Source organism: Tupaia chinensis, unplaced genomic scaffold (assembly GCF_000334495.1).
Source record: "Tupaia chinensis unplaced genomic scaffold, TupChi_1.0 Scaffold000215_1, whole genome shotgun sequence".
NCBI lineage: Eukaryota > Metazoa > Chordata > Mammalia > Scandentia > Tupaiidae > Tupaia > Tupaia belangeri.
In genome coordinates, this window is record NW_006159690.1 from 3477226 (window position 1) to 3488847 (window position 11622).

Here is an 11622-nt window from a genome sequence, read left to right on the forward strand (position 1 = left end):
CTGGGGGGGGGTGGGGGGGAGAGAGATAGTGTGGTATACAGGGCCTAAGCCTGGGAGTAAAAGATTTTGCTTTTCTGTTGTTTTTAAGTTAGAGTCTTACTAAGATATAGTGAAGCAAGGTAATAACTGGTGGTTTTGTTATTATTATTGATTTGGTTTGGTAGCACTGGGAAAACTGAAAATAAATTTTTGGAGTGTAGTAGTACTTCATACCTGATGAGTTCTTAGGCCCATGGATTTACTTCTCAATCATTCAGCTGAAGATTAGGGTTTAGTTAAAAAGTATATTACCATGTGGGGGCTAGTAGGTGGCATGGTGGTTAAGGTGCTGGACTCCCACATTGCCCACCGGACTTCAGTTCCAGGACCTGGCAGCTTGAAAATCACACTCGGTCTGTGAGCCTGCATGTCCAAAATCCTAGGAGGAGAATAGAGGAGAAGGGATTGTGGCACGGCCACCTCCCTGGGGAGGGGGCGGGTGTCCTCATTTCTCTCTCACTGTCTCTCTTTGTCTCTCTCTAGCCAGTGTACATGTCCTATGGCAGAAAATTTTTTAAAAATTTTGAAAATTAAAAAACATAGAATATTGTCACTGGACTCCCATGTAGTCTACCACAGTTCAAGTCCTAGACCCGGCGGCTTAAAACTCATTCTGGGCATGGGTGTGTGTATGTCCCAAATCCCAAGAGTAGAATGGAGAGAATGGGACTGCGGTTTGACCATCCCCCCCAGGAGGTGATTTCTCTCTTTTTAATTCCCTGTCTTTCTCTGTCTCTCTAGCGAGCGCACACTCCCTATAGCAAAGATCATTCTCCAAAACAAAAGTATATTACCATTTTAAAGTTGGGGTGGATGAGGGCAAGAAAGTCAGAAATAAGAATGGGAATACTTCTTTAAGACTGAGGGAGCAATTCTCAATCCAGATACTGGTAACCAGGTAGAAAGTTTGATTTTGTCAAAACAAATCATTGTCCTGATGGTGAAGCATGTTTGTTCTCCTAGCCCGTAAGTATTCCTGTTATTTTAAAATTTAAATGAAACACCCACACATGATAAACATGAAATAACAAACAGTCCTCCCCCAATAATAATAAAAATTGAAGTAAAATAAGTTGAACACTTAAAGGACAAAAGTCCACTGACTTGGTCTGTATAGACTACAATAGCAAGTTACACTACACTGGAGAAATTATAAACAAAAAAAAAAAACATGTATTTCTTTTGAATGCTGGAGGCTAGTCCAAGATCAGGATGCCAACAGGGTCAGGTACTAGTGGGAGATAGCCATGTTCTTACTGTGTTCTCACATGGAGGGAGAGGCAAGGGATCTCTGTAGGGCCCAATTTTAAGGACATTAATCCCATTTATGAGGGCTCTACCCTCATGATTTACCGATAATTACCTCCAAAACCTTACCTCAAAATACCATCACATTGAGGGCTAGGATTTCAGCATATGAATTTTATAGGTGCACAAGCATTCAGTCCATAACATCCAGAAAAGTTTATAACTAGGAAAAAGGTCACTAGAGTAACATTGTTAGTGGTTATCAATTATTCCATTGGATAGCCTACTCCTGCAGTCAAAATAAGGACTGATAAAGATCGTAGCATCTTCCCACACCGTCTCTAGTATCCGCAGTTGCTCTCCAGTCTTTCAGTGTCTGTCATAGAGTGCAGACATTTGGGGTTTGTGTGTGTTTGTCTGTGTGTATATATATATATATATTAAGATATTTTTGCTATGAGGTGTGTGCACTTGGCAAAGAGACAGACAGAAAGCAAGAAATCACCCCCTGGGGGGATCGCCAGGCTACAATCCCTTCTCCATTCTCCTCTTGGGATTTTGGGCATGCACGCACACAGACCCTGCTGGATCCAGGACTTGAACTGTGGTCAGCCATGTGGGAGTCCAACAACATAATCATTATGCCATCTGTTGGGCCCAGACATTCGTTATATATTAAGTGGGGACATACACTGCTTCTCCTTCATAGTCTGGCTTGTTTCACTCAGCACCGTATCTTCCATATTCATCCACTTTTGATCAAGATGTACAGTGATTGAATGTAAAAAGATAAAAGTGAAATTTAAAAAAAAAAGATTGTCAATCTTTGGTATGAGAGGGAGGTACCATCTAAGTGAATTTAGGTGAGTTAATGCTGAGAGAAATTTTTAATGACAGTAGGGTATGAAATAGAGGATTGGAAGGGGATGAGTTGGGAATGGGGGCAAAAGAATGGCGTCCAATAGAGCTGAGTTCCAGTCCAGCCATGACAATCCTAGATATGCTCAAACCTCTATAAAGCCTTGATATGTCCCTTCAGATGGTGCTATAAAAACCTCCAAACAGCACAGGGTTCTGGTGAAGATAAACTGTAGTAATTTATGTAAAGTGCCCGTTTTAGAAGCAATGCTCACATGCTATTCTTTTTTTCCTCCCACCTCCCTTAATTATATCTGGGACAAAAAGCAATCTAAATGCTGCTGGAGACCAGCCATTCTTACTCTACATAGATCTTAACCAGTTAAAAGGACAAAGTAGTTTCCCTGAGATTTTAAGAGTCCATTTACATATAACTGGCTTACTTGTAAAAAACGACCTATTCATTATAACAAGCCTCTTGGTAGCAAAATTTTCTTAGAACTCCTTTGAGTCGCTGTATGTACTTACCGGGCTTCCTAAGGAAAGACCTATAAAGGCAGCTGTCTTTCCCCATTAGCCCAGATTTATAGGCACTCTTGCTCTAAGTGTGCGTTTGCAGAAACATTTCTGATGTGTGTTTCCTCCCCCAAAAGGAGCCGCATCATTGGCCATTTGGTGTCTTTGGGCCAGTGGACACTCTAGCTACCTCATTACTTAGAGGTTGTTAGCCTGAGCTCTGCGTTAGTACTTGAGTTCTCAAAATAATTTCTTAGGACAGGACCCAGCCACCTTAGCACTTCTTTTCTTCTTTCTTTTAACCATCATATCCCCTTGTCCCCAGCAGTTTTCCTGAGCTAGAAAATGTTTATCTTCATCTTACCATATCTGTACCTAACTGGGGATGTAGGTTTGGATATTGGAGAGTTCAGGGCCAAGGTCTGGATTGAAAATATGGCTTCCCTTTTTTCTGTAGTGTGACCTTAAGTAGCATGCTTAAAGTCTCAGCATTAGTTTCTTCATCTGAGCAATGAGGATTGTAGAAAAAAATCCTCCTGAGCATTTTTTTTTTTTGAGAAGTTTTTGCTATAGGGCGCATACACTTGCCAGAAAGAGAGAGAGAGACAGACAGAAAGTGAGAAATCCCCCCCGGCGGGGGGGGAGGCCACACTGCAATACCTTCTTCTCCATTCCCCTCTCGGGATATTGGGCATGCACGCATAAACACCCAGCGTGAGTTTAAGCCACCGGGTCCAGGACTCAAACCGTAGTCGATTACATGGGAGTCCAGCGACACAACCATTACACCAACTGCTGGTCCCCGCTCCTGAGTATTTTTAAGAAGTAAATTAGTTACAGGGTTTAGCAGGAAGTCAGGCAAGATTCAGTGGCCAGTAAATTATTGTGATCATTACTGTAATTACTTTAGCCACGTGTTCTTTCGTTGACTGTATACAACAGTCACTTGGGGAGTGTCAAGCTAGAATCTCAAGGATCAGGACCCAGGATCAGTGTAACACCTTTGCTGTTCCAGAGATGCATTATCTCTTTCATCTCCCAGAACATCCCTAACATGAAACACAATTATTAGCCCCATTTTATAATTGAGGAAACTGAGACTTAGGTTAAGTAACTGCAAGTAGGAGGTAGTGCTTGGGTCTGAGGCCAGGCAGTCCAACCCCACAGCCCCTGTTCTTGGTTACTACGCTGCGGTTCTGCTTTATAAGTAAGATCTGCAGTGAGGCTACCCAATGAAAATGGAGATCCAGCACGTGGGGTCATCCAATGGTCTCAGGTCCCTCCTTACCCTCAGCCCCTCTACCTCCTGCTCTTACCTCCATTCCTGTGTATTCGAGACTTCCCAGCAGCCCTGTGTCAGATAAGGAACTGCGGTTATTCAGAAGTCCCCTGCTATTTCGGCTGATTTTTATTAAACGCAGCTTGTGGCTCCAAGTCAAGAATGCGCAAGCTGATTTAGATTATGCTTTGCATTGAGTTTATTAAGATAAAAAATATTTCCCGAGATAGTGAGTCAGAAGTATTTATGGTGAAGTGTGCTGAAAGTGAATGCAGGTTGATAGCGTGAACAGAATGTTCTCTCGAAGTCAAATGCGCTGACCTAACTCTGTTTGGCAGCTTTCCTTATGTTTAGCTAAGCATTTTATTTCATGTCGGGAACCTCCTCCTTCTTCTGAAAAGGACCGGTCCTATAGGAGGCTAGGATTTGGGCATGTGCTTCTTTGGATGCTGGAGACCCAGGCCCTGAGCCTGACTGTGACTGGCTCCTTGGCCCATGGGGTTGGGTTGCCACGGCAAATAACTGTTAAACTTTTTATGTATCTCAGTTTCCCTCACCTGTCAAAATGGGACTAAAACAATTGGCTCTGCCTCCCTCCCTAAGGAGAAGTGGGAGGGCAGTTTGAAAATTAAGTAATAAATGCTGGGAGGGATTTGTGAATGTGACGTTTTGTCAAGTGGGTAGGTAATAAATGGGGTGTCTCCAAAGCTAATTTGCCCAGAACTCACTGGAGCTTTCCATTTACTTAATCAACCAGCATTTATTAAATGCCTACGAAGTTCACAATAACACATGGAGTGTTGGGAGGAGTACAAAAAAAAAAAAAAATAGGAAAAAGGGAGGAAATAGAGTTTCAATTCCCAGAGAGCTCATAAACTAGCTTTTTTCTTGCAGTTCACTTTTTAGGTTGATTAAGCCTCAGCAGAAACGAAGCCGGGACTGTATTGCAAAGGTCCTTGGGGCAGATGACTTCCAGAGACGTCATGAGTAGTGGTGATTTAGTTGTTTTCAATACCAGAGGGCGTTGTCACAAGCTGGATGGGCTCAGAAGAGGGGCAAGAACATTTTATCTCCTGGCTATGGGTGGAGGAAAGGACAACAAAAGACCACAGTTTGGGTTTATTGGGAAATGCTGTATCAGATCAATAGCATGATCTCTGGTATCTAAAGGCCTGGGTGTGAATCCTGACTCTGCCACTTTCTGGCAGTTACATAACCTCTGTGTAAACTTATTTCTCAAAGTGAGAGTAATAATAGTGTCTACCTCCTAAGATTGTTGTCAAATTTCAATAAGTTCCTATGTGTAAGATGTTCAGAATGGTGCTTGGCACTTCATAAATGCTCAGAAAAACGTTAGCTATGATCACTATTTATGGGTAATGGAGGAAAATGGTGTAGTACTAAAGGGATATTAGCATTTCATTTTCCTATAATATAAAAAGTAAATCTTTTTTTATTCGAAGTCCCAAACCTGCCCAAATATGACACGAGCACTTGGGATTGCCACAAAGCTCCAAAGTACTTGTTTAAAAGCAGGAAATATGCCATGCAGGACTCACTGTGCTCCCTGACCTGCAGAACTCAGGGACTGAGCTAACCCGCTTTGTTCTGAGACACACACCATCTAGGACCCAGAGGGGCTGGGAAGGAGCTGTGGAGCCTGATGGGATGAACACTGGACTTAGAGTCCGAATCCTGGTTTAACCTTTTATTAGACTCTGTGATGGGTTTTTAAATCCTCCAAACTGCAATTTTACCTACCCATGTCGTGCAAAAGCAACAGTGAGGACAACCTAGCACAGATCAAGACACTAGCACTAAATTGTACCAAATTAGTGATCATCCGATCATCCTGTCTCCACAGCCATACACTTGTAGTTAAAAAAAAAAAAAAGAGGATTAGCTGATGGCTCTGTGGTTAAAGTGACTGGATCCTACATCACCAACTACCTGGTTTGAGTCCCAGACACAGCTTGAAAAAAACACTGCTTACCTGTGTGTGTGTGTGTGTGTGTGTGTGTGTGTGTGTGTGCCCAAAATCCCAAGAGGAAAATGGAGTAGAAGGGATTGCAGCATGGGGGTGCTTTCTCACTATCCCTCTCACTTTTTCTGTCTCTCTGGCAAGCACATGCACCTTCTAGTAAAACGATTAAAAAGAAAGAAAACAAAGTAAATAAGTCAATTGTACTTAAGAATGTCTTCCATGAAGTAATAAAAAAAAATTTTATTCCATTTTGGTCCATAAATATATGTCTTTTTAATATTCCATATGAAAAAAAATGAGGAGTTTACATAAAACACTTCAGGTGAATCTTGAACTATGAGAACAAAGATCATCGGAAAGAAAAGCATTTGAGTTGTGGGCTGAGTAAGACTCCCACGTTATCACCATTGTTATCACATCATTATCGTAGTTGTCATTATCATTATTTTTGCTAGCATTACCATTGGGAAGCTAATTTGCTCAAGAACATGGAGCTAGAGGTGGAGTCAGTAGAACTGGAATTTTCCTTATACTAGTTAATACCCTGCTTCCCATTAATCAGTTTGCCACCTCAACACGTATGGTCTAAGGAAGAAGGAGAAAAGGGATAAGAAGTCTCTCACTGCTTGAGCGCATGTAGTAGAGATATTGAATCACTCCACTGAAAATGTGCAGACAATTGTCAGTTTGGAGGCTGGGTTGGAATCTGAATCGTCTAGCATTCAAGGTCACTGAGCACCTGCTGCTTGCCACCAGTGGTCATGTGACTGCTTGTGTGCCCCAGAAGGAGCAGACCCCCAAAGGCCCAGGTAATAGATTATGAATCCACAGGCCAGGAGACAAAGTGGCTGCTTGACACACATACAGTGAGGTAGTGGTAGAACTGGTACTCAGGTCTAGGGCGTGAATTTCCTATGGACCGGGCTTCTTTGCTGCCATTGCAGGATTCTCTGAAGGATTGACTAGTCCAGAACCTGCAATGGGCACACCAAGCTTTGGGTTTGGAGACGAAAGTGGTTCCCTATGAGGCTGCTGCTGAAGGATCCATGTGGTTCTAGGAAGAGAATTGATCTTGACTAGGGTCTTGCTTACAACGAGAAAGATAGCAGGGATACAAGCATGCATTTTTATTTTATTTTATTTTATTCCATTCACGGAGTGCTTTTGTGTTGTTTGGGGAAAATGTTGTTCTGATGCTTCTGGTCTTTGCCAAACTGAGACCAGACCATTTGTTAGTTCTGCTTACTAGGTGAGCAGCTGCAGATGGCAAACAAATTTGAACCTTCTTTGTCCATGAAAAGTTAAAACCAAATTCCATCTTTGAGGCAAAGTTCCTTTGTTCGGTAAACATGAAGATTTGTTTATACTTTCTTTGTTCTTTCTGGAAACACACTGCTTGGGCCAGCTACTATACTAATTTCAAGATGTCCCACTCACATCATTTTTGTTTTTAGACAGATATTATATAGAGATATGTATGTATATAAAACAGGTGAGATACCTGGCCTTCAGGGGAAAATCCTGAATACCAACCAGAACCATGACTAATGCTTTGACCCACTAGCCAGGCAATCCTAGCTAGAAGTAGAAAAAGAGCACAGCCCAGTGAGTGTATGTGTGTTCAGGGCCTGCCTGCCTTAGGATAGGGAGAAACGCCAGCTCCCTACCCCACTCCCAGTAGGGCTCAAGCTACCAAAAAAGCCTGGTGGAGTGGAACAAGGGAGGACTGGGAGCCTTAAAGATAATGAGTTAGACCTCAAGGCTTTGGGTGAGTCACTTAACCTCCCGGATTTTAGGCTTTCACATTGCGAAACAGTGATAACAACTCTACTCTCTTGCAGGGTTTCACGCAGGTAAATATTAAAACAAAGCCCTGGCATATGGTAGGATTTCAAAATCAGCTTACATTGCCACTGCACTGAGCAGCTACCTCAATTGGACTTTGTTTAGATGCTTGACAGCTCGAGGATTGATGTCCATTAGAGATGGAAGCTTTGGGCAATTTACGATGTGACCACAGGGCAAGTCAGCTGATCTCTGAGATGCAATTTCCTCATCTGTAACTGGGGATCATGGTAATTATATGCTTGTCCTACTTCCCTGGAGACAGACTGAGAAAACATTTTGTAGCCTGAAAAGCATTATGCAGAAGTTATTCTTATAAAAATAATGGGAACAACATTAACATTTTTTGAGTGCTTATATTTTGCCAAACACTGGTTTAAGTGCTTCATAGGGATTGCCCAGTTTAATTTTAATCCTCTAACAGTTTTGGCAGATGGAATCCTGTTTATTATTTTTATTTTTTAGTTGGCTAAACTGAGGTACAGAGAGTTTAAGTAACTCACCCAAGGTTACATGGGCAGGAATACCTGGGATTCAAAGTCAGTCAAGTTCCAGAACTGGTGCAGCGGAGTATTAGTCACTATGCCTATATTGGAATTGTTATGCGATTGCTATTCCTAAATTTCTATTTGTTTTTTTAATTTTGCCAGAGGGCATGTATGCTCACCAGAGAGAGACAGAGAGAAAGACAGAAAGAAAGACAGAGAGGGAGAATGAAAAAGCACTCCTATGGGAAATGGTTGCACCATAATTCCTTGTCCTCCATCTCTCCCTCCCTTCAGGATTTTGGGCATTTACATATATGCACCCAGTGTGTTTTTCTTTTCTTTTCTCTTTTTTTAAAGAATTATTTATTTAATTTTATGTATTCATTCATTTATTTTCATTTGACCAGAGAGACAGAGAGAGAGAGAGAGATACACATACATACATACACACACACACACACACACACACACACACACACACACAGATTGGGAAAGTGAGAAAGCAAGCCACCAGGTCTGGGACTTGAACCGTCATTGGATATGTGGGAGCATCCAGTGCCCTAGCCACCATACCACCTGCTGGTCCCCTACCCAGTGTGTTTTCAAGCCACTGGGTGCAGGACTCAAACCAAGCTGTCAGCCATGTGGAATCCAGCAGCCTTAACCACCACACCACTGGCTGGACCTCTAAGTTTCTTTCAATAGAGGTGTACATGGTTTTCTATTCTCAAGTTATGAGATGGGGCTATAAAGTCATAACAGCAGTTCTGTAAAGCCATCTAATTAGTCTCCCTACTTTCTGGCATAACTCAAACATCTTAGAAACACATGTGCTTATAACATGAGCAAACCTATTCACAGACTGAGCATATGTATGTATAGTTTATAGAAACATGCTCAAAGATAAAGATCAGAATATAAATAAATGTAAGGAAGCAAGGCATTAGCAAAATCACTTAGGAGCTCATGATTCTGTTGTGAGGGGTAATTATTCATTGGCTTAAGCAAGATGGAAAGTGTCACCAGGGTAACTCAGTGAGTGATGGTCATGCTTAATCTCTTTTCTACTGCACACATGTGATAAGTGTCATTCACACTTGTGGCACACTCTTACGAGACTACTCAGACTTAACAATACCCCTCTCCAATTTTTTTGTGAACAATTACAGCAAATAATGTTTTATTCTGCTCCTATGAGCTCATTTTACAAGCATTCAAAGTTACCCAGTTAAATCGTTCAAAATAGATGATTTTTCAGTCACATTCCATTAAATTCAACAAACTTACCACGTGCTATCTGTGCTCGTACAGGAGCCACAAGCCACATGTGATGGTTAAATTTAAAAATTCATTTCCTCAGTTGCTGTAGCATTGTTCCATGAGCTCAGTGAGCCGGATAAGGCTAGTGGTTACCAATCAGTCATGGCTATTTTCATTATCTCACCAAGTTCTGTTGGCTAATGCTACTGGACAGGGGCATAAACCAAGGGTGCAGGGAGGGCCCACATCCCATGCCAGTCCTTACAGGGCTTAAAGCCCCACCATGAACATGGCTACTAAATGAACCTCAGGCTTAGGGTGAAGGAAGGATAGAGGTTAATGTGAGGATACATTAGGAGATGTACCCAAAAATAGGTGATCAAGGAAAATGAAACCAAAGAAAACTGCATATTCATGAATAACAACAATTTTTTAATATTGAACTTAATTTTTTAAATGGACTATTTTTTTCTGTAACCGAATTCCATAAATATTAATATGGTTTAAGCACGATTTATTGAATAATATTTTAAATAAAATATTTATTAAAATGTATAATGCATGGTTTCAGCAGGTGACATAATGGTTACATCACTGGATTCCCACATAGTCAATTATGGTTCAAGTCCCAGGCCCAGAGGCTTAAAACTCACACTGACTGTGTATGTGTGTATGTCCAAAATCCCAAGAGGAGAAGGAAGGTGAAGAGATTGCGGTGTGGTCACCCCTGCCCCTGGGGGGTGATTTCTCACTTTCTGTCTCTCTGGTGAGCACATGTGCCATATAGCAAAAAATCTCTTTCTAAAAAGAACTATATGTGTGTGTGTGTGTGTGTGTGTGTGTGTGTGTGTGTGTATATGTATATATGTATATATATGTGTGTGTGTGTATATATATATATATATATATATATGTGTGTGTGTATATATATATATATATATATATACTCTATATGTATATTGCAATAAATCTCAAAGAAAGCCAAATGCAAACTGTACATACATTATGATTGTATTTCTATGAGATTCTACAATAGGCAAAATTAATCTATGATCATAGAAATCAAAACAGTAGTTTCTTGGGAGCAGGGGGTAGAAAGTGGCTGGTAACAGGGACCGGCTACAAAGGATTTTAGGGTACTTTCTGAAGTGGCAATGGTGTTGCATTAACCAGGGACATTGACTACATAGGTGCATGCCTTTGTGAATATACACGTGGCACTGTAATGTAACTAAGATCTGGGCATAGCACAGACTGTACATTGTATCCCAACTTAATTGTCAGTGGCCTGACGTTCATGATCCTTGCATCACTAACAGGACAGTTTAGGCACCCTTCTTGATCTTATGCTGGGTAGATATAAATGTGTTGTTCCTCCATTTCCAGTTTTTGACATTTTCTTTCTTACAAAAAGGAGACATGCTGAAAGGACATTTGCCAGAATATTAAGAATGGTGTTACTGGGACCAGCAGATTCGTAATGGTTATGTCACTGGACTCCCATATACTGGACCATGGTTTGAGTCCTGGACCCGGCAGTTTAAAACTCACACCAGGTGCATGTGTGTGCATGCCCAAGGTCCTGAGAGGAGGATGGAGAAGGGATTGCAATGTGGCCATTTCTCCAGTGGGTGATTTCTTGCTTCCTGTCTCTCTGGTGAGCACACACGTCCTATAGCAAACGTCTCTCTTAAAAAAAAAAAGAAAAAAAAAAAAAGAACAGTGTTATTTTGTATTTTGGACTGGGAAGACTTGAGGTGAAGTTTACTTTTTTTTTTTCATTTTCACCTTATTGTTGGAATTTGTAACAAAGAGCAAGTGTTTGTTTTATAATCTGAAGCATAAAAACTCACATCTCTTTGCTTGGTAAGTACATCTATCCATAGTGCTGTGTAATTACTTGAAGACATTGCCTTTTATACTCTGATTAGTAGCAAATTTCCTTCTAAGCAGTGGGCTCTGTGGGTGATTAGTTGGTGATATGGGGTCTTGGTAAACATTATCATTTCCTTCCTTGTCTCTCTCCACATGTCTGGGGTTCTAGGGGCACACTAGAGTAAATGTGGGTGGCTTCGAGGTGCTCTCCAGCCATCTGTCCTTCTCAC

The 11622-nt window shown here is 41.3% G+C and overlaps 1 protein-coding gene across 1 annotated transcript in view; it reads left to right on the top strand.

Moving 5' to 3' along the window:
• The window catches only part of ROR1 (ROR family WNT receptor 1), a 178464-nt gene that overhangs the window by 30757 nt on the left and 136085 nt on the right, over positions 1-11622 (top strand). The window lies entirely within an intron of this gene.